The sequence below is a fragment of the Pan paniscus genome, chromosome 8, assembly GCF_029289425.2.
Source record: "Pan paniscus chromosome 8, NHGRI_mPanPan1-v2.0_pri, whole genome shotgun sequence".
NCBI lineage: Eukaryota > Metazoa > Chordata > Mammalia > Primates > Hominidae > Pan > Pan paniscus.
Genome location: NC_073257.2, coordinates 33253229 through 33279152, shown reverse-complemented (window position 1 = coordinate 33279152; position 25924 = coordinate 33253229).

Sequence of the window (25924 nt, the reverse complement as noted above, 5' to 3'; positions counted from 1 at the left end):
AAATCATAGAAGATCAAGTGGTCAAGAAACACATGACTAAAATGATATTGATTTATATCAGGTCAGTGGGATTTCAGGCCATTTTTACTTTTTAAAATGGCTTGATCTAGGGTGTGAGTTGTGTATAATGAATGTGTAGTCATTGAATCTTCAAAAAAGAGCTATTTTTATTGTGGATGAGAAAAAATATTTCAAGGACTCTAAACTATGCAAGGGTGCATGGGGAGACACAAAGAACTACAACAAAGAACGTCAGCGAACATCACAGCATGCAAATCAGTTCTCCTGGTGATCCTCGGACAATTGTCAGCAGTTGGTAAAGTCCAGCTCAATTCTCCTATTGATCTTATAATTTTCTATTCCTTTACTAATTTATCCCTGATCACATATGCTGCTTCTACAACTTTCTAAATGTTCCCCTGCAAGAAGTTCAAAGATACCTTGGAAAACTTTATTTATCATCTCCAGTTGATCTATTCTTAAAATATGCTCCCAAAATTATTCTAGCACTTCTCAGTATATATCCTTCACATCAGACCACAGGCAGGGAGAGGCACCTCTCTGATGCCACAAGGCTAGCTCTATCCCTATATGCACGCCACGGTGTCTCCACAAGCCACACGCATAAGGAGACAGATACACGGACACACAGACACCTGGACGGGAAGCCACACAGATACAGGAGAGTGGATGGACAGAGGTCATGGAGTGGATGAGAATGTGCACACGCATCAGGCAGTAGGCTGGCTGCTTAGGTCTTGGGGGTAGAGGTTGAGAGGAGACCTTAATTCTCCAAGACTCCAGGCAACTCTAGAGAGGCCTGGCTCTCCCTGCCCCAGGACCCAGGGGCAGTATTGAGGCTGGGAAGGAAATGCCACCTTCAAAGGGCCTCCCCACAGGAATCTTGGAATGCTGGCAGCATCCCCAGGCCCAAAGTTGGCAGCGAGCAGTGGGGACATGCAGGATGGGTTAGATATCCTTGCAAGGAATTTCTGAATATATGCATAAGAATTTTCTCAATCATTCTAGAAGTAAAATCGCTACAGTGGTGCTGAGTGTGGGGAGTGGGGAGGAGAGAGGAGTGGTAGGGGACATCTGGGGGACTTTTTTCCTAAGTTAAAATTATATTTTCCCTTTTATTTCCTGTTACTTATTAAATTTAGCTTGATCAATTCAGTTTAATTCAATAAGTATGTATTAAGTGGTTATCATGTCATTAAGATTGTGTTGTATATAAATAGGGCTTTGTAAGTGCTATGGGACATTGCCCTAACATTCATGAAATTTGAGCTTATTGGGAGACAAGAACTGTACCCATAAGACATTAGACGTCAATGCATAATAGTCCATAACAATTTATGTACCAAGAGCTGCAGGTGATATCATTCTATGACTTAATTCTGCAAATCAGGCTACCCAAAAAGGATTTATTTCCCTCTTGTTTCCTATATTTGGGATATGCTGTTAGCAGGGGACATAGTATTACATGATATAAAGGAAAGGAATTTTGAAACTAATCTGGGAATCTGTCCTGAAGCTCTTTGTCCTTTACCACTCTTCTCTGGTCCTTAGTCAGTGTGTGTGCCTTGCAGGGTGAGGGGGGAGAAGAAAAATATTTTTCTCCATTAAATATTGTATGTGCAATAAAGACTTATTTTATGAAATCTTACTTGACCTTCAAATATAGAGCAAATTTGGAAAGTCAACAGCCCTAGGATATCATTAGACAACTGCCATGTTTAACTACTGTCAACCTCATTTCTTTCCTGTTTCCTTGATTTTGTCTTTTCTTATTAATCTTGACATAAAAGATACCAGGATTGTTTTGGTTCATTATTTTTGAGATATTAATAGAAACTTTTCTGTCAGTTTACCTTGAACTCAGGTTCTGTTCTTCTATGATTCTTTCTGCAACTCTGTCTCTCTTTCAGATAGCATGAAGAAAAGCCTCAGAGACAATGGTTCTCACTAATAATATGCAATTAATAATATACATAATCACATAATACATAAGTAATAGTTAATACTGTATTGATTATTTTTTTCTTTTTAGTTGACAAATAATTGTACATATTGGCTGTGCATGGTGGCTCACGCCTGTAATCCTAGCACTTTGGGAGGCTAAGATGGAAGTATTGCTTGACCCCAGGAGTTCAAGACCAGTCTGGGCAACAGAGCAAAACCCTATCTGTACAAAAAATTACAAAAATTATCCCTGTGTGGTGGTGCATGCCTGTGGTCCCAGCTACTCTGTGGGCTGAGGTAGGAGGATTACCTGAGGTAGGGGAGGTCAAGGCTGCAGTGAACCGTGATCATGCCACTGCACTCCAGCCTGTGCAACAGAGTGAGACCCTGTCTCAAAAAAATTGTACATATTTATGGGATAAAGAGTGATATTTGATATGTGTATACAATATTTAATGATCCAATCATGATAATTAGCATATCCATCACCTCAAACATTTAATGTTCCTTTGCATTGTGAACACTCAAAATTCTCTCTTTTAGGTTTTTGAAAATACACAATAAATTGTAGTTAACCATATTCATCCTACAGTGCTGCAGAACGCCAGAACTCACTCCTCCCATCTAGCTGTAATTTACTATCTATTAGCCAATCTCTCTTCATCCTCCCCTCCCCCTACCCTTCCCATCCTCTACTATCAATAATTCTACTCTGTACTTCTATGACATCTTTTTTTTTTTTAAACTCTCACATATGAGTGGCTGACTTATTTTACTTAACATAATGTCCTCCAGGCTCATCAATATTGCCCTGAATGACAGGATTTCCATTTTTCCTATGGCTGAATAGTATTCCATTGTATGTATATGTGTATATATATGTGTGTGTGTGTGTGTGTGTATGTGTGTGTGTGTATGTGTGTGTGCCACATTTTCTTTATCCAGTCATCTGTTGATGAACACTTGGTTGGTTCTGTATCTTGGCTATTATGAGTAGTGGTGCAATGAACAGGGGTGAGTACAGGTATTCCTTTGATATGTTGATTTATTTTTCTTTGGGTAAATACTCAGTAGTGAGACTACTGGATTATATTGTAGTTCTATTTTTAGCTTTTTGAGAAACCTCCATACTGTTTTCCATAATGGCTACACGAATTTACATTTCCACCCACAATATAAAGTACAGGAGTTAGCTTTTCTCTGTATCTTCACCAGCATCTGTTATTTTTTGTTTTTTTGATAATAGCCATTCTAACTGGGGTGAGATGATATCTTATTGTGGTTTTGGTTTGCATTTCCTTTATGATTAGCGATGTTGACAATTTGTCGTATATTTGTTGGCTATTTGTATGTCTTCCTTTTTCTTCCTTTTTCTTTTTTTTTTTGGTCAGAGTCTCGTTCTGTCTGTCACCCAGGCTGGAGTGCAGTGGCGCGATCTCGGCTCACTGCAACCTCCACCTGGTTGATTCAAGTGATTCTTCTGCCTCAGCCTCCTGAGTAACTGGCGTTACAGGTGCATGCCACCATGCCGGGCTAATTTTGTATTTTTCCATGTTGGCCAGGCTGGTCTCAAAATCGTGACCTCAAATGATTGACCTGCCTCGGCCTCCCAAAGTGCTGGGATTACAGGTGTGAGCCACTGCGCCTAGCCTGAATGTCTTTTCAAATTTTTTATTTTTTATTTTATTTAAAATTATTTTCTTTAAATTTGCTACGGGAGTAGATCTTGAGTGTCCTCACCCTCCTCCACACACGCACAAGAGGTATTTGTGTGGTGATTGAAGTTAATTTTATGTGACAGTCATTTCACAACATAAATGTATATCAAATCATGTTGTATGTCTTGAATATGTAAATTTTTTGTCAATTATACTTTAACAAAGCTGAAAAAAATTCCAGCCACATTTTCTCCCAATATCCTCCCACCCCTGCCCCTTGCAAAGAATGTGTCTGTACTAGATAATCCAAAATCTCTAAAATTGTGTTCTCAAGCACACAGGGCTTTCCTGCTTGCTTTACATCTGTGTCTGCTCTTTATGAAGGATATTTTCTTTAACTTCTAAATGTTTTTAGACCAGGAGCTGTTGGCTTGATTTACATGCAATTCAAAGGTTAACCAACTTTCCAGCAAATGTCCCTTGGGAACCAACCTAGTGATGGAATTCTTCATGCCTGAGAAAGAGGTAGTAAGATTTAAAATACAATGCATGTGAAATAAAAATTTAAAGAAAAGATTTGTATGGATCATATGAGATTAGAGATAGCCCACTGATGATTGGTAAGCTTTGAGTAGATGAGGAAGTGGGAGTGGAACATTTGGGAAATGTTTGGAAACTGAAAGATTTTTCTTAGTCATCACACACTGATTTCAGTGGATAATTGATCGCTTTTTTTCTTCAGTCTGTTAGTGCCGAGGTAGCTTCAGTGAATCGGCAGTTGTAATTTGTACCACCAAAAATAGTTCAATCAGTTTCAAAGTCTTTTCACAAAATGAAGGTAGTATCATCATAGTCTTAGCCTCCTTTGTAAGTGAACCGAACACAGATGGTTATTAGAGAATAAAAATTTGTTTTTTATGTGTGCAAGATTTTATTTAAATGCGCCAGCACCACCAGACTCAAATGCCAAGAGGGGAAGAATATTCTAAATAAAAGACAGGATTCAGTTACACTGTGAGAGTGCCCAGTTACTGACTTTGCTACTGGGGACTTGAGAGAATGGCTAGAAAAGTTATAGTCTTTAGAGTCTGACCTTGATTAGCAATTGGGAAATTTCAGAAAGAGAATTTTCTAAAAATACATTTGGCAGTTGTCAGTAACTTTTTCATAGGTGAGTAAGCACAATTTTTACATTAATATGCTCAGAATGGCTCAAGCTAAAATTGTAAAGTAGAATAAGCTGGTTGTTTCTAAGCCATTAAATGAATATGCAGCTAATAACATCATAAAGTCTTACTATGGCAAGTATATGGTGATTTAATATTCACTGGATTATATTTGATGTGAAAATCTTTTGGTATTCGTGTGGATGTGTATTTTAGATGGTAGGTTTAGCAAACGCAGCATCTCTTCCCTTCTGCTAGAAACCCACTATTGTATATGTTCATTGTCATTTTCTCAAAGCCTGTGTAGAATGGAAAATATATATTTAGATCTAATTCAAAACGGAGTAGTTTCTGGCATAGAAATTCCACCTACCTTAGAATCATTTGAACAATAAATTTTTTCTTAAACACTGACCTTAATCACTTATCCACAGTCTTTATAATTTGCTAATCTCAAGACTTAATCCTTTTGTGAAAATTTTTCCCACCTTGTTAGTCCACAGTATACTCACTTTGTTTCCTTTCATTGTTTTATGGTACTATGAGATAAAAATTTGAAAGTATACTTTGCCTGAAAAAAATAAGATTTGGATGATTACAAGTCAGTTTGTGCTTGTATCTATTAGGGGAATAACTGCTGAAAAATATAGATAGGGAAAATGTCCCTCAATTTTAAGAAGGGGAAGTTCTGAAAGTTGAAAAGAATGAGACACTAGTCAGTGGGTTAGTGGACTCTTGTTTCCTGATGGAATTGATACTGTATGAGAACAGCTAAGTTTATGTGTTCAGCTTAATGGGGACCCGTATGACCATCACAGAACTGGAGGGTCAAACCTCCAAGAAAGGCCAGGAGTCAGGAATGAAAAATGGCTACCCAATGTAAACTGCTACTTACATGCCTTTGGAACCTATCTCTATGGGAGTGTTCTAGAAAGATCAGGGATCTCTTAGTAAAATTCCTTCTGTAGGCTTGAGTCTTCCCAATTCTCTTCTAATAATTTCTTGCCCTTTCTCGCTGGAAACACAAAGAATGAGCAAATTATGACTCTTACCTATCATTTATACCAATGTCTGTGTGTAACTTCCGTAGAATACGGTCATATGTATTACCACAGGTGAACCATTTAATATTTAGAAATTCTCAGCAGATAGTCCCTTTATCAAGAGTTTTTTATATTGCTCTTAGTGAATAAAGGGGTTCTGCCCTTCAAAATAATGAAATTATAATTAAACGTTACCCATAATTTGCTATCCCTGCAAATATGGCATAGCAAAGAATGATGCTATCCCATAGTATCAAAAATGATGAACCATATTCATCATCTGTTTTTCAGGGAAGTAATAAAAGGTGCATCTTTTTCAGGGATCTTTCAATTATATCCCACCTTTTGGCTAACGGATGCAAACAATCTCAATGTGTTTGCTCCTCAAGACAGACACACTATGCCAGCTCAAAATTCTACTCCTGAGACTTTTGGAATGAAAATATCTTTGTCAGTGGCCTGTGAAACAGGGTATGTAATACATGTGTGTTGTATAGCATTGTCTTGGTAAAGGCTAGAGGGAAGTGTAGGGGACCATTTTGACCTGACTTGTACACTGAAATATCCATCCTAAAAACATAGATAAGGGAGCTATGCCTGATAGGGGCAACCTACTTTAGAAACATTCGATCAATAATTTTGTTCTTAAACACTGACTTTAACCACTTATCCACATTCTTCATAATTGGCTAATCTCAAGACTTGCTTCTTTCAGGAAACTTTATCCCACATTCTTAGTCCACAGTGTGATCACTTTGTTCCCATTCATTGTTTGATGGCACTGTGAGGTAAAATTTGAAAGTGTATTCTGTCTTTTTAACTAAGATTTGGATTATTATAAATCAATTTGTGTTTGCGTCTTTTAGGGGAATAACAGTTGAAAACCACAGATGGGGAAAATAGCCCTCCATTTTCAGGAGGGGAAGATCTGAAAGTTGAAAAGAGTGAGATAATAGTCATCCCTGATATGGGCAAGCAGCTAACAAGTTGCTTGGTAACAGTCAGGTAACAAGTCAGTTAATTAACTCCCTCCCCATCCCTGCTTTTTTATATCACAAGTTTAAAAGCGACACACTGATGAAAACAATATGTCTTTGCACTCTCCAGCACACTTCCCTGTTTGATTCCCAATCCAAGGAAGCTTGTCTACTTGGCCTTTGTTACCATTCAGACATGTGTGGAGATGCATGAAGCCCCAAGGGGCAAATCGTAAATTCTTTTAGGATTTATCCTGAAGTCTCAACTTCTTTAACAAGTACTGCCATCACCAATTAATTTAATACTTTAAATATTGTTTTGCATTGCTCTTACCGTTTCAAATGTATTAGGGTGGTTTCTCCAGATTGTTTTCAAGATATATAATTATATAGCATTCTAGCAATATTTAAGAATTACAGCATATAATGGATGAGTGTTGTTCATTTAACGTAGTCACCTTGGGAAGCCACACCTTTATTTTGGTTATGTAACTTGTCAAAGTTTAAAACATCATAAAAAATACTCTAGAGGCAGGCAGAGCTGTACAGTGGTCACCATATTGTAAAGTTTGTTCTTTGGAAATTTGATTTTATTTCATACAAAAAGTTTATTGTGAAAATTTTTGATATTTGTTCAATCATAAAACTGAAAGATGGTTCCTAGAGAAAATTTGGAACATCTGAAGAATTAGAAAGGGAACTACAAGATCAAGTATTGATGCACTGTGCACTAATAATCTCCCTGTATCTTCCTGACCCCAGTGTGACTCCATAGAGTGGGTTTAGACACTCTCCACTTTACCCTCCCACCTGCACTGGCCAGCCTCAGCCAGCCGCAGCCAGCCCATGCTCAGCCTGGCTTCTTGCATTTCTGTGCTAACTGCAGTTGCATGTGTGGTGAGGATACAGGAGGGAAAAACAGCTGTGTGTCAAATTTAAGCAAATAATTGGAAGGGACACGTTCAAGTGTGTTCATTCAACATTAACTGAGTACTTCTATTTTTGAGACACAGTGCTTGGCTTGGAGGTGCAAGGGAGAACAGGACCATCAAATCTCTCAACAGTTTAATGGGTATTCACATAAGCAGGTTACTGTGAAGTAGATGTGAATCAATAGGAAAATATGCAAAGTGCTGCAAGAGTTAAAAGACGGATCATTTCATAGATGAAGTGGTATTTAGGATGGATCTTGAGATACCAAAGCAGTATATTTTTCTCAGGTCTTTCAGCCGTTCAGATCTCAGCTTTAACAGAGAGAGAAAGATAATGAGATCCTCCCAAAAGTCAGATCCAGAATTATTCACATATCTATAAAGGGCCAAACATAACCTTGGTGCAATGTTGTGGCTTATAATGATAGCAATAAAAGTTGATGGCCATTTAATTTTTTAAAAAGTTATGAAGCAAAAGCTCTAGGTCTTTTCAAAGACTCCAGAGCGGTGATGCTTCTTCAGTGGTGAAATAGCCTATAATTTCTGTAACAGATTCTGCTAAATGGTTCCCTGAATCAGTTTTCCTAACATACAAACGAAAAATGAGCCTATAAGAATTGTGAATACCTCCAACACAGGCACAACTTTGTAGATAAAACAGCAAGACTTCTGAATTCTGGAATGAGTTATGAGGCTAGCAAGTCATTTGGGAACAAAATGCACTGTCCCTGTCACTTGCTGACTGGACCTGAAGGGAATGGACGTTTCTATCACATATCTGACTCTCCGAGTATACTAAGAACTGGAGTCAATTATGAAGCTGACATATCCAGCTTGTCTGGAATTCTTTGAGAACATCAAGAATAATAAAGTCATTGTTACCCTCACTTTACCCACTGGAATTCTCTAGCATTCTTGATATTCTTCTAGGGGCTTATAGTGAAACTCAGAAGGTTGTTGCAAGATTATCTAGTGTTACTGATCATCCCCAGATTGAAGCAATTGCTCCTTCTTCTGAATGTTTATTACTATTACTTCTAAGTGACTCATTTAGTTAATGTAATCTTAAGTACATTTAATATCTTTTTCAATTTTCTCCACTTGAACTCTTCATTGGGTTGTATTACTTAAGCTTTCTTATGTCTATGCTTCATATAGCTGACAAAGTTATAGTTACCATGATGCCCAAGATCTCAGCCTTACACTTTCTAAAATGCCCTTTGCTTGTGGCCTTTCAGTTTCAAACAACTTGATGTTATTTTAATTGTTTCTATTGGGAGACTTTTGTCTCAGAGGCTTTTTAAAACAATGATTGTAGAGATCTAAACCCCAAATTTTATTTGGGCTGCTAGTCTGTGTAGGGTTTAATGTGAGGGCACCCCAAGTAGGATGAGGGCAGTAAGCATCCTGGGTGCTGGCACTGAAAATGGAGTTGAAGAGCATCAATGCACACTTGTTCCTCCTCAACTAGGACAGCTCTGTCCATTGTGTAGAGGATAGATAGGCTAATCCAGTGGAGAGGAGTTCTCTCCAGGATAACTGGCTGAGGATGAGGTGGACAGAATGCACAACCTCTCTAAGTGCTTTTCTGTCACTCTGCTGTAGCATGGTCCCAGAGCTGAGCTGTAGTTGGGAGAGGCTCAGAGGGGAGGCAGAAAGAGCAGGCAGCATGCAGCTGAAAATATTCTGAGACAGGGTTGAAGAGGGAAGGCTTTTTGGTTTTCAGGGCACCAGGAGCTTAAAAAGCATATGTTCAACTTCTGATTTCAGCTCTGACAAGTCAAGAGTTTGGATGTCCTCACTCCCATCCTCACAACAAGATATAAGTGGAATAATCTGAAAATCAAGGACTTTTCTTGGATCTATTAGGGATCTGAGATTGTAGAGCAAATCACCACCCAGATCTGCAACAACAGGAGAATGGAGAGAATCACAGTGAAATCAGCTTATCTGGAGTAGAAGCCACTGAAGCCATAAACCAGTAGGAACACTAAAATGACCATTTTGACAACTTGCTAAAGGCTGACTATGAACTAGCATGAGAACAGAAAACTTCCAGGGACCACATTCTTGGAGGAGAAGCACACTTTTATGACTTTTATCTCCAGGGACCCCAATAGGTTCTTATGATGAATAGCCAAGAAAATCTCTTTCATGTTTCTGGGGGAGAGATGGGGAGAAATGACCACTTCGAAGTATACCCAGAGCATTTGCTATAACAAAGGCCCACTGCTTATGGGAAAAGACTTTCAGAGGCTTATTCACCCCTGGGAGGAAGGCAGTTACCCAACTTCAGCACCCTCTAGACTTCCCTCTAGACTTCCTGTCTTAACTAATTGTAGATAACAGTTAAGACATACTTGTGAAGGTCACATCCTAGGGACATAGGCCTCCAAAAAGACTGGGATTTAGTCATGAGATTAGAGAAGGCTTTCTTTCTTCCACACTTTACCACCAAATCAACAGGTTTCCAAAATCATAACAGTGGATTGCAGCTGAAAGAGCTATAAGGCACAGACTTTATTTAAGAAGGAGTCTTTAGGGAAATTTAAAGACCTACAGAAGAGGCAAAAATAAGGACCCTAGAGAAAACTGGAGTCTCTGACACCTTCAGTTACAGCAAACATTAAACCAGTCCAACTTCTAGCCAGATTAACATAAAACATCACACTAAAGATGTATTCACCTCAGTACCCATTACATCTGGCTTTTAACAACAAAATAATTACAAGATGTGCTAAAAAGAAAGACAAATTTTGAAGAGACAAAGCAAATGTCAGAATCAGATATGACACAAATTTGAAATTATCAGGGAATTTAAAATATAGTTCATATGTTAGGGCTGTACCAGTAAAAGCAGACAACATGCAAGAACTAATGAATCTGACATAAGCAGAAAGATGAAAACTGAAAAGAATAAAAAGGAAATGTTAGAAATTAAAAAAACTGTAGCAGAAATGCAGAATACCTTTGATGGGCTCCTCAGGAGATTGGATACATCTGAGGAAATTGTTAATGAGCTTGAAGATAATGTCAATAAAATTTCACAAACTGAAATGGGGAGAAAAAAGAGTGGAACAAACAGAACAGAAAATCCAGGAACGTTGGGACAATTTCAAATGGTGTAACACTTATATAATTGGAGTACCAGAAGGAAAAGAAAGAGAAGAAGTTTTGAAGTAATCATGGCTGAAAAGTTTCCAAAATGAATGGTATACACTAAACAACAGGTCCAGGAAGCCCAGCAAACACCAAGTAGGATAAATATCAAAAAATCTGTTCCTAGGCATTTAATTTTCAAGCTACAGAAAACCAAAGACAAAAAGAAAATACTGAAAGAAATGGAGAAAAAAAAAACACACTTTACCTGTAGGAGATAAAGGATAATAATCACATGCAACTTCTTGTCAGAAACCATGCAAGGAAGAAGAGAGTGAAATAAAATATTTAAAAGGGTCAAAAGAAAATGACCACAGATCAAGAATTCTGTATCCAGTGGGATTATCCTCTACAAGTAAAGGAGAATTAAAGATGTTTTTGGATAAACAAAAGCTGAGGAAATTCATCAGTAGACCTGGACTGTTAAAAGTTTTCAGGAAGAAGGAAAGAATTTTGGTCGTAAATTTGGATGTGCATAAAGAAAGAAAAAAATAATAGAAAGAATGAATAAGACCTACTATTTGATAGCATAATACGGTGACTATAGTCAATAATAACTTAATTGTACATTTTAAAATAACTTAAAGGGTATAACAGGATCATTTGTACCTCAAAGGGTAAATGTTTGGGGGATGGATACCCCACTCCCATGATGTGATTATTATGCATTCCATGCCTGTACAACCTCATGTACCCCATAAATATATGCACCTATGTACCCACAAAAATGAAAAGAAATTAAAAATTATTTTAAAAAAGAGCATCAGAGAAGGAATAAATGAAGGTAAAATAATTTTTGTCTTAGTTGATCTAGTATTCAGAGTGGTAATAGTAACAAGGTATTGGGTAATTATAGGATATGGATAAATAAAAGAAGTAGCAGCAATGTTATAAGAAACAGGAAAGAGGAAGTAGGAATTCTTTGTTATAAGTTGCTTGCATTACCTGTGGGGTGGTATAGTGTTATTCAAAAGGGGACTTAAATTAATTGTAAATATATACTGCAAGCTCTAGGGAAACCACTGAAAAAGTAAAAAAATATATATAAATGATATTTTAAGAGAAGAGAGAAAATGGAATCATGTAAAGTGCTCAGTTAAAAGCAGAGAAAGTAGGAGGAGGGGGGGATATGGTGACACAGGATATTTCCTTGACCCCTTTGTGAGACTCGCGACAGGGGTGCCTCATTTACTCAGCCCACCACTCTCAACTCCTTGACGGATGGAACGCAGGAGCAAATGAGTGCAGGAACTGGAGTGAACAAGCACTGGAACTAGCCGGTCGCTTTGGCACTGGCATGATCAAACTCCACTCACTCGGACCTGTTACTTTCCACCCGTTGTGGGAGGGAGCACACAGGTGAGTGGGTGCAGGCATCAGAGTGGCCACTTTTGGGCTCTAGCAGGAGCAAACCCTATGCAGGCCCCACAGCAGCACTCAGATGGGGCTGCCTGCGAACCCCAAAGCCCCAGAGAATATGTTACAGTGCTCTTTTAGCTCTGCCATCCATGGATTGCTTAAGTGTTAACAGCTCAGTGGGCCCTTTGCCTTTTTGCATGAGGTGGCTGCCCTCCACCAGCAAGGGCAGAGGGCCAGTGTGACAGCCTTTTGTATCCACACTAGTGGCTCCCAAGATCTTGTCTAGCATCCAGGAAAAATGAGGTCACATGAATGAATTGAAGGATGGCAAATGTGGTGAATTTTATTGCCAACGAAAGAGGCTCACAGTGGGAAGGGGAGCTGAAAAGGGGACTGGGCAGGTAGGTAATCTTTCCCTGAAGTCTCGCCATCACCAGCCAGATTCTTCTCTGGAGTTAGGCCGTCAAGCTGTCCTTCTGAAGTCAAACCACTTCTCTTCGACATCCAGCTGTAGTCCCATCTACTGGGTGAGTCTGGGGTTTTTATAGGCACAGGATGGGGCAGAGCAGGGCCATGTGTGGTTTAGGAAAAGGCAACATTGAGCAGGGAAACAAGTATAGAAGTTATCGCTTTGGGCTGTGGTTTCAAGCTTTTCAGCTTGAGGGTGGGGTTTCGCCAGGGACCCTCCCTTTTCTGCATAGAATTTCTCTGTCCCCTGTCCCTATCAAAAGGAAGCATAAGTTGGGGTTTTCTTTGTTCCTGACCTGTGTGCCAATTTCTTGAACAATATTCTGACCTCTTTCTGCCCACAATGACCTGGTTGAAGTGCTTTAATTCTTCAAAAACAATTCATGTGTTTGTTGTAATGTGTAAATTGTGTTTGTTGAAAGTAGGCATTTGCATTAGTCCATTCTTGCACTGCTATAAAAGAGCTACTTGAGACTAGGTAATTTATAAAAAGAAAAAGAGGTTTAATTGACTCACGGTTCTGCAGGCTGTAAAGGAAGCATGGCTGGGGAGACCTCAGGAAACTTATACAATCATGGCAGAAGGGGAAGGGGAAGCAGGCACGTCTTACATGGCCAGAGCATGAAAAAGACAGAGTGAAGGGGGATGTGCTACACACTTTTAAACAGCCATAACTCATGAGAACTCACTCACTGTTCTCACTTGCTGTTCAAGAGAACTCACTCACTCACTTGCTGTTCAAGAGAACAGCAAGGGGGAAGTCTGCGGTCAAGATCCAGTCACCTCCCACCAGGCCCCTCCTCCAACACTGAGGATTGCAATTCAACATGCGATTTGGGTGGGAACACAAGTCCAAACCATATTAGCATTTAAATACATACCTTAAGATAGACTTTCAGTACAATTGACTTGTGAGCAAGACAGGTTTGAACTGCATGGGTCCACTTATATGTGGCTTTTCTTCTGCCTCTGCCACCCCTGAAACAGCAAGACCAAGACCAACACCTCCTCTTCCTCCTCCTCCTCCTCCTCAGTCTACTCAACATGAAGACAGTAGGGTGAAGACCTTTGATGATCCACTTCCACTTAATTAATAGTAAACATACTTTTTAAAATGATTTTCTTAACATTTTCTTTTTTCTAGCTTGCTTTATTGTAAGAATGTAGTATATCATATATATATCATACAAGATATATGTTAATCAACTGTTTATGTTATGGTAAAGTTTCTGGTCAACAGTAGCTAAATAGTAGTTAAGTTTTGGGAAGTCAAAACATATACACAAGTTTTCGATTGTGTTGGGGATCTGCACCCCTAAACCCTGTGTTGTTGAAGGGTTAACTGTACTTTAAAAAGTTACACCAGCCACTAATTTTTGGAGAGTCACTTGCTCTTGGAAAATCATGTTAAAGCTTTGAGTTCACTCCCTAGTAAAATGCATAAATATCCAGCCTTATAAAATGTGTTATGTGATTTCAAGAAGCCCACATATCTCCTGCATCCACCCCTGAATCCTCCAGAGAACCATGAGCCCCATGTTATGAAAGCTTGCACTGTATTTTGTGCTTTTAAATAAAAATGTATATATGTATTCTCTCATGAGACTGGAAATGGGGAAGAACATATAGAGGGTCTGTCTCTTGAGAGGTTTCTGCTCGGTAAGATTCAAGCCTTCTACCTTTGGTGGCACAAGTCAGTTGTAATCCACTCATAGAGATGCAGGCAGGCTTCTGCCAGATAGTCATCAGTCCAATGGAAAGTTATTTTTTGTTCAACTAGAAACAGTTCTGTTGCCAAAGCATTCAATTTCAAGACAGGAAGAAATCATCCATTTCACTGGTCTCCAAACTTTTAAAAATCACACCCCATCAGTAAAACATTTTGATCAAATTTTGCCAATAAATATATATTTATCTACAATTTATACCCAGTCTGGGTGTGGTGGCTCATACCTGTAATTTCAGCACTTTGGGAGGCCAAGGCAGGAGGATGGCTTGAGGTCAGGAGTTCAAGACCAGCCTGGCCAACAGGGCAAAATCCTGTCTCTACAAGAAATATAAAAACTAGCCGGGTGTGGTGGCATGTGCCTGTAGTCCCAGCTACTCAGGAGGCTGAGGTGGGAGGATCGCTTGAGTCCAGGAGGTCAAGACTGCAGTGAGCCATGATCACACTACTGCACTCCAGCTTGGGTGACAGAGCAAGACCATGCCTCGAAAAATAAATAAAATAAAACTGATACCCATGTGCTCCTGTCGTTTTGTGCAAAATTAGAAAAGCACGATTTCAATCTTATTTTTAGGTTTAAAAATAGGTATCAATAGAAGTTTTAATATTTTCTCCACCCAGCTTAGTGGATTGTCTTGTGCACTCCCTAAGGTGCATGGATTCCTTTCTGGCAACCACTGTGCTAGGTGGAAATGGGAGCTGGGTAGATGTAGGTGCATTAATAAAACAGAGCCCTTGTGCTATGAAGGTGCCCTACAAGGTATCTATCGTATCCAAGGGAGAAACTAAGTGAAAGTATCACAGCTCATTTTTCACTTAATTTCCAAAGAAAGCCAACTATTACTACAGATTTATTTCATTAAGTACATTGCTTAGCAAGTCCATTAACACTTAGTATGTACCAGGCACTGTTTTAATAGCTTTACAAATACTGGCTCATTGAATGCTTTTAATAACCTTATAAAGTAAATGCTATCATTTTCCTAATAACATAATAGCGTACGAACAATTTTCAATGGTGTTCTCAAGTTTGTTGAGTCAATGCCATGCTTCTTGGGGCTTGAAAATTTGCCCGGAGAGGTGGAGATGGAAGCAGAATGGCTGCTGGTTGGTGACAGTAGCTGGGTGCAGGGGTACCAGGAGGCCAACCCGCCTGAGGGCTGGTTTCCTGCACCTTTGTGGCTGTCAGTTGCATCATGGGGTACAATCATATGCTAGCACCCAGGGACCAGGCGTAGTCCACATCAGCAACCTTTGCAGTTGCTTTTTGTTGACTATTAAGGCAGCAACAGCTCCAATTTCCTGGAAGGAATCTGTGCTAAGGTTATTCTTCACCTTGAAGTGTTTAAGTGTGATTTTGTTTTTTTTTTTTTTTGAGACAGAGTCTAGCTCTGTCACCCAGGCTGGAGTGCAGTGGCACGATCTCGGCTCACTGCAAGCTCTGCCACCTGGGTTCACGCATTCTCCTGCCTCAGCCTTTCGAGTAGCTGGGACTACAGGTGCCCGCCACCACGCCTGGCTAATTTCTTTTTGTATTTTTAGTAAAGACGGGGTTTCACCGTGTTGGCCAGGATGGTCTCGATCTGCTGACCTCGGGATCTACCCGACTCGGTCTCCCAAAGTGCTGATATTACAGGTGTGAGCCACCGCACCCGGCCTAAGTGTGATTTTAAAATAAGGGCCTGCACCAAAAGGCTTGATTTCATCTAAACTTTAGTGCAAGAGTCACTGGAAAAAGCTGTTTCTTTTATTTATTTTTTTGTTTAGAAGGCTCTTCTTGAATATAAAAACATGCTAAAGGAAGAGAAGAGTAATGAAACACAGCTGAACAATTCTCATTTTCAAAACCTCTCCTCCCATCACCTCACACAGGTGCCTGAACAGAGGCCATGCCTTCTTATTCTTCCTTCATTCCCCAAATGCCTAGAAACATTCATTTCTAACTCCAGTTGATAGAATCAGTGGCACTAAAAAACTAGATGTCAATGGATGGGGTCTGCATACTTTTGTATCCTGAAATTGCTTTTCTCTTTGCCATTTATTCATGTAGCAAAGTCAGCTCTGTTTGTACATCCTAAGTTTTTAGCGTCCTTGTTTCAAATGGCATGCTGAGAGAATTAGTCAATGTGCTGAGATCCTTTGAGTTGTTTGAAGGGAATAAGTGACTGTCTCTCTTATTTTATTTTTCTTCATACCCCATATAGCGGTAATATCAGGAAACGTGTGTGTGTGTGTGTGTGTGTGTGTAGTCTGTCCATAAAAGCAAAGACTTTGGTCACTGTTAGGTCTCCCAGATCCTAAAAAAGTTTCTGGCACAGAAATGTCCTCAATAAATATTTGTCACAAGAATGGGTGGATAAGTTAATTTAATAACCATGAAGCATGTTGATTGTGATCAACACTGTCTTCCCAGATGTGCTTTATGGAAAAGCAAACCCTTCCCCTCAAAGGATTTGACCGAAATTATATGACTAAAGCACTGCTGCCTTCACTATGATGTATATGAAAAAAATAGGAAATACAAGGCATGCTTATGGTGATGTGTTTTCCCGTCCAAAATATAGAGGCTCATTGGAAATCTATCAGAACTTGAATGGCATACACAGCAGTTCTTTTGGCCTCTATTAAGTAGCAATATTTAGATGCCAAGAACCAAGAATTGAAAACTTTATAAAGTCAAAGGTAAATAAAGACTGAAGCAGACTAATTTATTCTTCAGAAATGAATTTTAAAGAAATATTTGACTGGTTTACATCATATTGTGTATTAATGGTGTATATATTTTTAGTCTCCTGTAAAAGGTTGTTGTTTTGATTTGTGTCAACAGGTTTGACATATAGAGAAATGTTTCCCTCTGGTACTTTTCAGATAGGTTTTCTTTGATTTCTTAAGTGCTTTTTTTGAGCTCTTAATTACATGGATAGGAGATAGGTTGCCTTGATATTTTTACTATATAAATCTCTTGTCCTGAAGGAGGAAAATTGATTTTTAGGAAATTTACAATGAGCTATTGATGAAGAGTCACTATAAAATGAACTTCTTACGTATTTGATAGTTAAAGGGAAAGTAATACCAGCTGTGTAACCTCATGAAAAATTGGTCCTTGCAATTTTCATTATACAAATTAGCAATATAATCCCCTCTTCTATCAAATATGATGCCATCTACCTATTTAATTTTCTTAAAGCTTTCTATATTCAAATTACCTTAACAATGTAGCTATTTTATGCAAAATAAATAACTTTGGAATGTTTAAAAGAGAATAGCAAACTTATAAAGAGATTTTGAGTATTCATAGATTGACTTCCTTTTTTATCAAAGCCTATGATTTGGAGGATTTTTATATTCTAGAAGCCAATGTGAGTAGATTTCAGATCTTGGAATTTAATAGCTGCACAAATCATTTTCTAAGTTTTCATAATCGCTAGCCCTTTTGCTACCTGAGCAGAACAGGCATGACAATAAATTACTGAAATACTTTCCCCACAGATGCTGGTAGCAAAAATAGGATGGAATGAAATCTAGTTTTTATAATATAGACCGGTTAATTTAGCCTAGTGGTGAAAAACAGAAGGTGTAATGTCTAGGGATCATGTATTAAGTATTACTGCATAACAAACTCCAATGCTCACTGTCTTGAACAATTATTTATTAGAACTTACACATTTGTGGGTTGACTGGAGATCAGCTGGTCCAGTGGGGCTTGGTTTACCTCCACTGGGCATAGCTGATTGTGGCTGGGCTCCTTCCTGTGGTCTGGGGATTGGCTAACAGTTCTGCTCTGGGGCAGGCTTGGTGGGCAGCTCAACCCCATGTGTCTCTCATTCCTCCTGGGGCTGGTGGGCTCACTCACGCTTGTCTTTCTCATGGTGTTGGAAGCAGAAATCAAGAACTGGCCCCCCTTCACTTCTGCCTCCGTCTATTACCCAAAGCAAGTCACAAGCCCAACTCACAATCCAGGGGTAAGGAAAATCGATTATCCCTCTTTTTTTTTTTTTTTGTCTCTTGTAAAAGGCTTTTTTTTCCTACACAGCCTAGCAGAGAAGAAAATTGGGTTGCTGTATTCCCACCCACAGAGCTTTTTTGTTTTCCAATTATTTGTCCCTGGTGTTTAATGAATCTGCCCTTCCCATTCTATCAGGTATTGAATTTAAGGTGCATAATCTATAATAACTATCACATATTTTCCTCTTTTCATAAGGATTTTACCATGTGACTTTTACCAAAAATAAATGTGTGACTTTTTTGGCAAAAAAAAAAAAAAAAAGAGCAAAATATGTTTAAAGGGTCAGTTCCTTCACATCCATAACCCTTATTTATCTAACAAAAACATCTTGGTTCCTTTTACTTCCTTAGCCCTTCCCCTTTTTGCTCTCAGTGTAGAAAGGCTATATAACCACTTTTTTCCTTGGAGTGATTTTTCCTTTCACAAGATTTTCATGACAATGGTTGCTGTTCCGAACTTCTGAAGACTAAGTTAGAACAATTGAAAAATGGTGTGAACTGTGTTTCATTTCATTCCTTTTTCTTTAAAGTAAAAGGAAGAATATCTAGTCATTGTTCATATTCCTACTATTGTCTCCTGGACTTTTAGATTAGAAAGGACGTTTTCATGCTGGTAACTCTATAGTTTAAATAGAAAGCTTTATTCTTTAAGCCTTTCAGTATTTGTTGATATAATATCATGATATAGTTATTGTTTCCATTTATTTTATGAAAACAAATTCTATCAGAAAGCAAAGACTCCCTGGGAGTCAATGTATGTATCAAAGAATTAGTGATGGACTACTATAATATTTACAAACACTCTGTGAAATATTTATCAAGTCATTTATTCAGTTCTCTGAGAAGCAAATCATTTGCCTTCCATATAGAAGATTATTTCTAAGGGCACTGCATAACTGAAGGGAGAAAACCACTTAAAAAAACTATTAGGTACATTATTATAATTATCAAAGAACACATTTTCAGCTATATCAATCACGCAGTTAAGAGTAATTTGGGTGCAGTGGCTTACACCTGTAATCTCAGCACTTTAAGAGGCCGAGGCAGACGGATCACTTGAGGTCAGGAGTTTGAGACCAGCCTGGCCAATATGAAGAAACCCCATCTCTACTAAAAATACAAAAATTAGCCAGGCGTGGTCATAGGCACCTGTAATCCCACCTACTTGGAGACTGAGGCACGATAATCGCTTGAACCCAGGAGGTAGAGGTTGCAGTGAACCAAGATCATGCCACTGCACTGCAGCCTGGGCAACCCGATGGGACTCTGGTAAAATAATAATAATAATAACTTGACAAGTATAATTTCTGAACCAGTTTGCAAAAAAGAAACAGGGAAAAAATTGTGTTAATTGATGTTGAAGACAATTCTTCTAAACTTGACCACAAGGCTTTGTTGTTTTTCTAAGAAGAGTGCATAGTATTCCAAATTGTTCACATCATAAAGCAGTTAATTCTCCTAAGACACATGATTATTTTCTGAATGTGTATCAGCTTCCAATTTCTTTTTTTCCCCAGTTTTAGAATTAGATTGTTATGATTAGCCTATAATCAGTATTTTTAACTTTTAAAATACATAATATTTCATTTTATGGAAACATATTTCAATATTGCTCTTGTTCCACAGTCTTCTTCTAGATCTAGCTGGAATGGCTAGCCTCAGGATTACCTGATGAGGTTCCCTATGTGGTTTGATTCAACCACATAAAATTTGTACCTAGCTCTTCCCTTCCCCCTTTGATCACAGTGCTTGTTATTTTACCTGCAGTAATTAATTCCTTTGGCATGAATTCCGTATTGGTCACTTTTAGTATGCTTTGAAGGTGTGACATATCAAATCAGTAACATGAGTGTCGATTACATTCAGATAACTTTACCGCAGTGGTACAACTGCAGTAAAGAGAATTTGTGGGTAAGCAAGAAGGTTAGATTACCAAAGAAGGTTTTTGAAAGGGGTAAAAATGTGGGGCAAGCTAGCTTTCTTTACACTTTCACCTACAGCTAAAATAACTTATGAGGAGAATGAAGTGATCCCTGGTAACAAAACAGAAACCTTGCCACAAAGCACCAACTAAGGCCCTGGGGATCCTTGCTTGGCCCAAAGGTCACCTGTGATGAATCTTCTGCTCCACTTTTTGCCTGCAAAGTTGGTCCTAGATCTAAAGGCCTGATTAGCAATAACTGGGCACATCATTCAAGGGCATCGTCTTTATTTCTGAAATTGCACTTGGTGAAATGTATTATTCTTTATTTATTCAGATAAATTGTGGAGCAAAAGGCTAAATGATTTGTTTTCATTTTGGAAGCCCATGTTGTTACACAGGCGCTTACTCTTTGGAGTTGTGTTAAATGTCATTCACAAAATAGTTATTTCAGGCCAGGTGTGGCGGCTCATGCCTGTAATCCCAGCACTTTGGGAGGCCAAGGCAGGAAGATTGCTTGAGATCAGGAATTCAAGACCAACCTGGGCAAAATAGATCTTGTCTCTAATTTAAAAATACAAATAAAATAAAGAAAATAGTTATTTCACATGGTTGTATCTATATGTTTATGAGTTTGTTTTCCATGTGAGACTGTAAACTTCCTGGGAGACAGGGACAATGTTTTTTGTCCTCTTTGTAACCCTGCCTGGCTCATAGCAGGAACTCAGAATATGACTGCTGAATATGGAAGAAAAGGTTTGAATGAACAATGTTAGCAGGTTTGCTGGGCATCTCAAGATGCTACCATATATTATCGGTATTAATTTCTGATTGCTGTTGTAACAAATTACCACAGACTTACTGGGCTTGATTTTAGCTCATTGAGACCCAATTGAAAAGTGTCTTATTTAAAACTATCCTATATTTTATATTTAAACTATTTTATAGTTTTCGATTAGGTCCCAATGAGCTAAAGTCAAGTTGTCAGCAGGATTGTGTTCCTTATGGAGGCTCTAGAAGAGAATCTTTCCTTGCCTTTTCCACCTTTTAGAAGAAATCTGCATCCCTTGGCATATGGCCCTTTCCTGCAACTTCAGAGCCAGCCACGTGGCATCCTCAAATCTCCCTCTGACTCCAACTCATCCACCGTCCTCTTCTATTTACAAGTACCCTTGTGACTGTATTGGACCAGAATAATCCCCTCAACTCAGTGTCAGCCAGTGAGCAACCTCAACCCTACTGCAACTTAAATTCTTCTTTGTCATGTCACCTATTTACAGATTTCAAGGATTAGGACACAATTTTGGGGGGCTATTCTGCCTACCACATTGTACCAACAGCACTTTTTAATAAAAGGGTTTTCTATATGTACTGGATGACTGCATCTTTTTTCCATTTTACTATAAACCATGTAGAAGTACACAAATGGCACATAATTATTTTGAGAATGAGAGCCTCAGTATATAAATGAATCCCACTCAGCTTTCTTTCAGGCAAATTGTTTCCTTCTGCTTTATGTCTGTATAAATCATAAGGACCTGGCTGGGTGTGGTGGCTCACGCCTCTAATCCCAGCACTTTGGGACGTCAAGGCACACAGTTCACTTGAGGTCAGGAGTTCGAGACCAGGCTGACCAACATAGTGAAAGCCTGTCTTTACTAAAAATACAAAAATTAGCCAAGCATGGTGGCTGGCACTTGTAATCGCAGCTATTTGGGAGGCTGAGGCAGGAGAATCACTTGAACCCGGGAGGCAGAGGTTGCAGTGAGTCGAGATCATGGCACTGCACTCCAGACTGAGACGACTCCTCAAAAAAAAAAAAAAAAGAAGGACTGCAGGAAGAACTCAAAAATGTGATGCAAATGAGAAAGCCCCATTTGAAGCAAGTGTGAGCTTTGAAAATAAACCATGATTGTGTTTCAATAATAGCCCATTAACAAAGGTTAATTTTACTTAAATCCCAGAACATTTTGATTTTCAGGAATGAACTTCAAACAATTAGAATCTGTGGGGTAAACTTTTCAAACAAAATCTCAACATATTGTTCTGAGTAATACTATAAAAATATTTTCTAATTTAACATCAATTTTTTAAAGTAAAAAATCAGTAAGAAACCTATTTAAGCAAATAATAAGCAAACTGATAAACTTTTGAATTTACCAGAGAAAACCAGAATGCTCAATTTTAGCTTATAAACTAATGAATACTAAATTGAGACCATTTCTGAGCAGAATGAACTTTGTTTTTCTTTTGTGGGAAATGGAAAGGGTACTAATTAGGAATATGAAACATTATCGTATAATGAAGCTGCTGAATTGCTCCAAATTTGTCCTGAGTTTTCTTAGCTTCAGGGCTGTGTTGGTAATTTTATTCTCTATCTTTTGTCCAAGAATCAGCCACCATCTGCCTCAAAGTAAGTTTACCTAAACTGGCACTTTTGCTATCATTCTAATGGTTTATTTATTTAACTAATGGATTCTGTCCTCATTACAGGCTGTTATATTAAAATTGTGAATCTGAGTCCAGAAAAAAAAATATATTGTATTCCAAAAATGTTAAGACTATCTTTTCGGTCTTTTCAGACTACTATCTTTCTACATTTATATAAACAAAATTAAATACCACAAGTTAAGAGAGAAAACCCTTAATGTAAACCTCTTCTATTCTGAATTTTAAAAAGATGAAAATTAGGGGAAAGAAAAGAAATTTAGCCTATGCTCTCCTGGCCGAGTCTGAGTTCTACAAATATGCTCATAAAATAATTCGTGATCGCAACTTACATTCCCCTACCCAACTATTGAATATCAAAGCTCTATCTCTTGGATTCTTCCCTAAGAGTCAAAGACAAGATATTAGCAGTACCTGCCCAATAGGGGTGTTCTCTACTTCTAAATGACTTGTGTCATGTGAGGCTCCTTCTAGAGTAAACTCTGTGCATGGGTTTGCATCTTCCTGGATTTTATCTTTAGAATGTGCTTTTAACTGGTTCTGATATTATTTCCAATTTCCTCCTAAGATTGGGTCATTTTTGGATCTAGGCCTGGTGATTAGACCCTGACTTCCTATCTAAATCCTGATAGCTTTCTTCCCCAAGGGACTTCAGCCTCTAACCTCCTCTCCTGTCATTGCATCCCTTCAGGGTAATTTCTCTTTTGGAAAATTAAAGAGTGATCTGTCTGATACTGAGCACCAAGATTTCCCAGGGACTCCTTCTTTTTGTCTTCCTCCCTGGATAAGGTACAAGAGAATTCCTTCTCCTGGGTGGTGGAAGAGGGGAGAGGCCACATGAGTAAAGAGAGGACAACCCTGGGCATAATTAAGGTTTACTTCAAATCACTTTCTTAACGAACAGACTTGCTGCCAACAGTTGAAATTCACTGACTAAATATTTCTTCTGGCTTAGGAGTGGGAGGCAGTAGGGAAGGAGCTACACCAAATTCCTGCTGCATTCCCAGTATCTACATTCTCCATTGCCTGCCAGTCCCCAGTGAAAGCAAATGCTTTAAACACTTCCAGTTCATAAGGTGCAGGTGAAATCTTCTAAGAAGCAGAAGGATTCTCAAATAACAAGCAATTATTCAGCATATCCACACTACTTAGAACAACAGAATGATATGATAGTTGATTTTTAGCATTTTGCTTATACTGGGACTTGTTCTCCTTTTAAATGAAATGTCACTAATCCAGTTTAATTACTCCCGGTAGTGTGAGTTATAGGAAAATGCAGCAAAAAGAATGTGACTCTGTGACCCATTTTCCCATTGTTTGTGTTTCATAAAGGCAAGAGATTTGATTTCTCATTTTGGTAAACTTTTAGCGTGATTTCATTCATTATTTTATTTTCTTAGCTAATGTAACTGAAGCACCAAATACAGAAGTGGCAAAAATATATCTTAAACATCTTTTTTCACAGCATTGTTGAGGTTTAAGTGACATGAAATACAATTTCATAAATGTCAATATGTGCATAAACCCATAAGACCATATCCACAATCAAGATATTCAACATGTTTTACTGTAGGCTGTGTTCAGAATGCTCAGAGAACATTACCTAAAAAAAGTGGGGCCCAAAGCCTCCCGGTTCTGAAGTACGGCTTGGACTACAAGCAGAAAGCCTTGGCCTGTGGGGACAGTGTGCACTTTTGGCACTTTTTGGAGGAAGAAGCTGTGAACTGCTATTATTGGCATTCCTGGTCTCAGGTGTCCTGAGAAGTTTTCCACTTTGTAAAGGTAAAGATGAACTGAAATGGGAATACAGAAGTCTTTTCTTCCAATCTTCACTATTTAATGGGAGTCACTTCAACTCAGGCAACTAAAATGAAGGGTAACTCAAGCCCACTGTGTATTCTGTGCTTTGGTTGATGTGTTCCTGGGATCCACAGATGTGGGCAGAGCACCTGCCTGGGCCCAGAACCAGGGAAGGCCATGGAGACACAGGTATGGTGAAGCACAGATGGGGCTAGAAGCCTCAAGTGAGTTCTGGCTCTTCCCATTCTCTCACTAGATTTGGAATAAACATGATGTACAATAAAATCTGACCCACTCACCTCCCCAGGCTCACCTCCCACCACCCTCTCTGGTATCCAGCTCACAGACTCCTTCAGTTCCTAGAAAGCGCCAAGCGTTCTTGCTCCACAACTCCTTCCTGCCCACTGTCTCCTGTAATGCACTCATTTCCCTTCTTAACTTGGCTCACTCCTATTCAGCCTTCAGTTCTCCCTGAAACTTCATGTATTCAAGAGGCCTTTCCTTATTCCCCAGGTGAAATTTAGCTTCACTGCTATCTCTTCTCATAGCATCACTTACCTTTCTATACTGGGACTTGGAGTTTCTGCCTACATATGTGTATAATTCTTTATTTTCCACCTACTGCCACTCTTCCTTTTTTCATCCACCCACCCAGCCACCCTCAACACAAGCTTCATGAGGACCAGGCAAGTTTTGTTTACTGAACTAGTCTGTTCTCACACTGCTAATAAAGACATACCAGAGGCTGGGTAATTTATAAAGGAAAGAGGTTTAATGGGTTCACAATTCCACACGGCTGAGGAGGCCTTGCAATCATGGCAGAAGGTGAAAGAGGAGCAAAGTCATGTCTTACATGGTGGCAGGCAAGAGAGCATGTGCAGGGTACTCCACTTTATAAAACCATCAGATCTTGTGAGACTTATTCACTATCATGAGAACAGCATGGGAAAAACCTGCCCCCATGATTGATTTACCTCCCACCAGTCCCACACACAATATGAGATTATTACAATTCAAGGTAAGATTTGGGTAGGGTCACATAGCCAAACCATATCATTCACTGTTGTGTCATCAGCACTGGCTGATGTGTCTGACTCTTAATAAGTGCTCAACAATGTTCTTTTGCTCCTTCCGCTCTTGCCTGCATTCTCTGTCCCTTACAATCCATTCTCCATTCATTCACCTAATGCAGCAGAGTTAGGACTCTAAGATATGCAGTTGATCTCTCATTTGCTCACTCAAAAGCTTAGAATGACTTCTAATGGCCTAAAGGGTAAAATCTGAATTATAGTGTAGC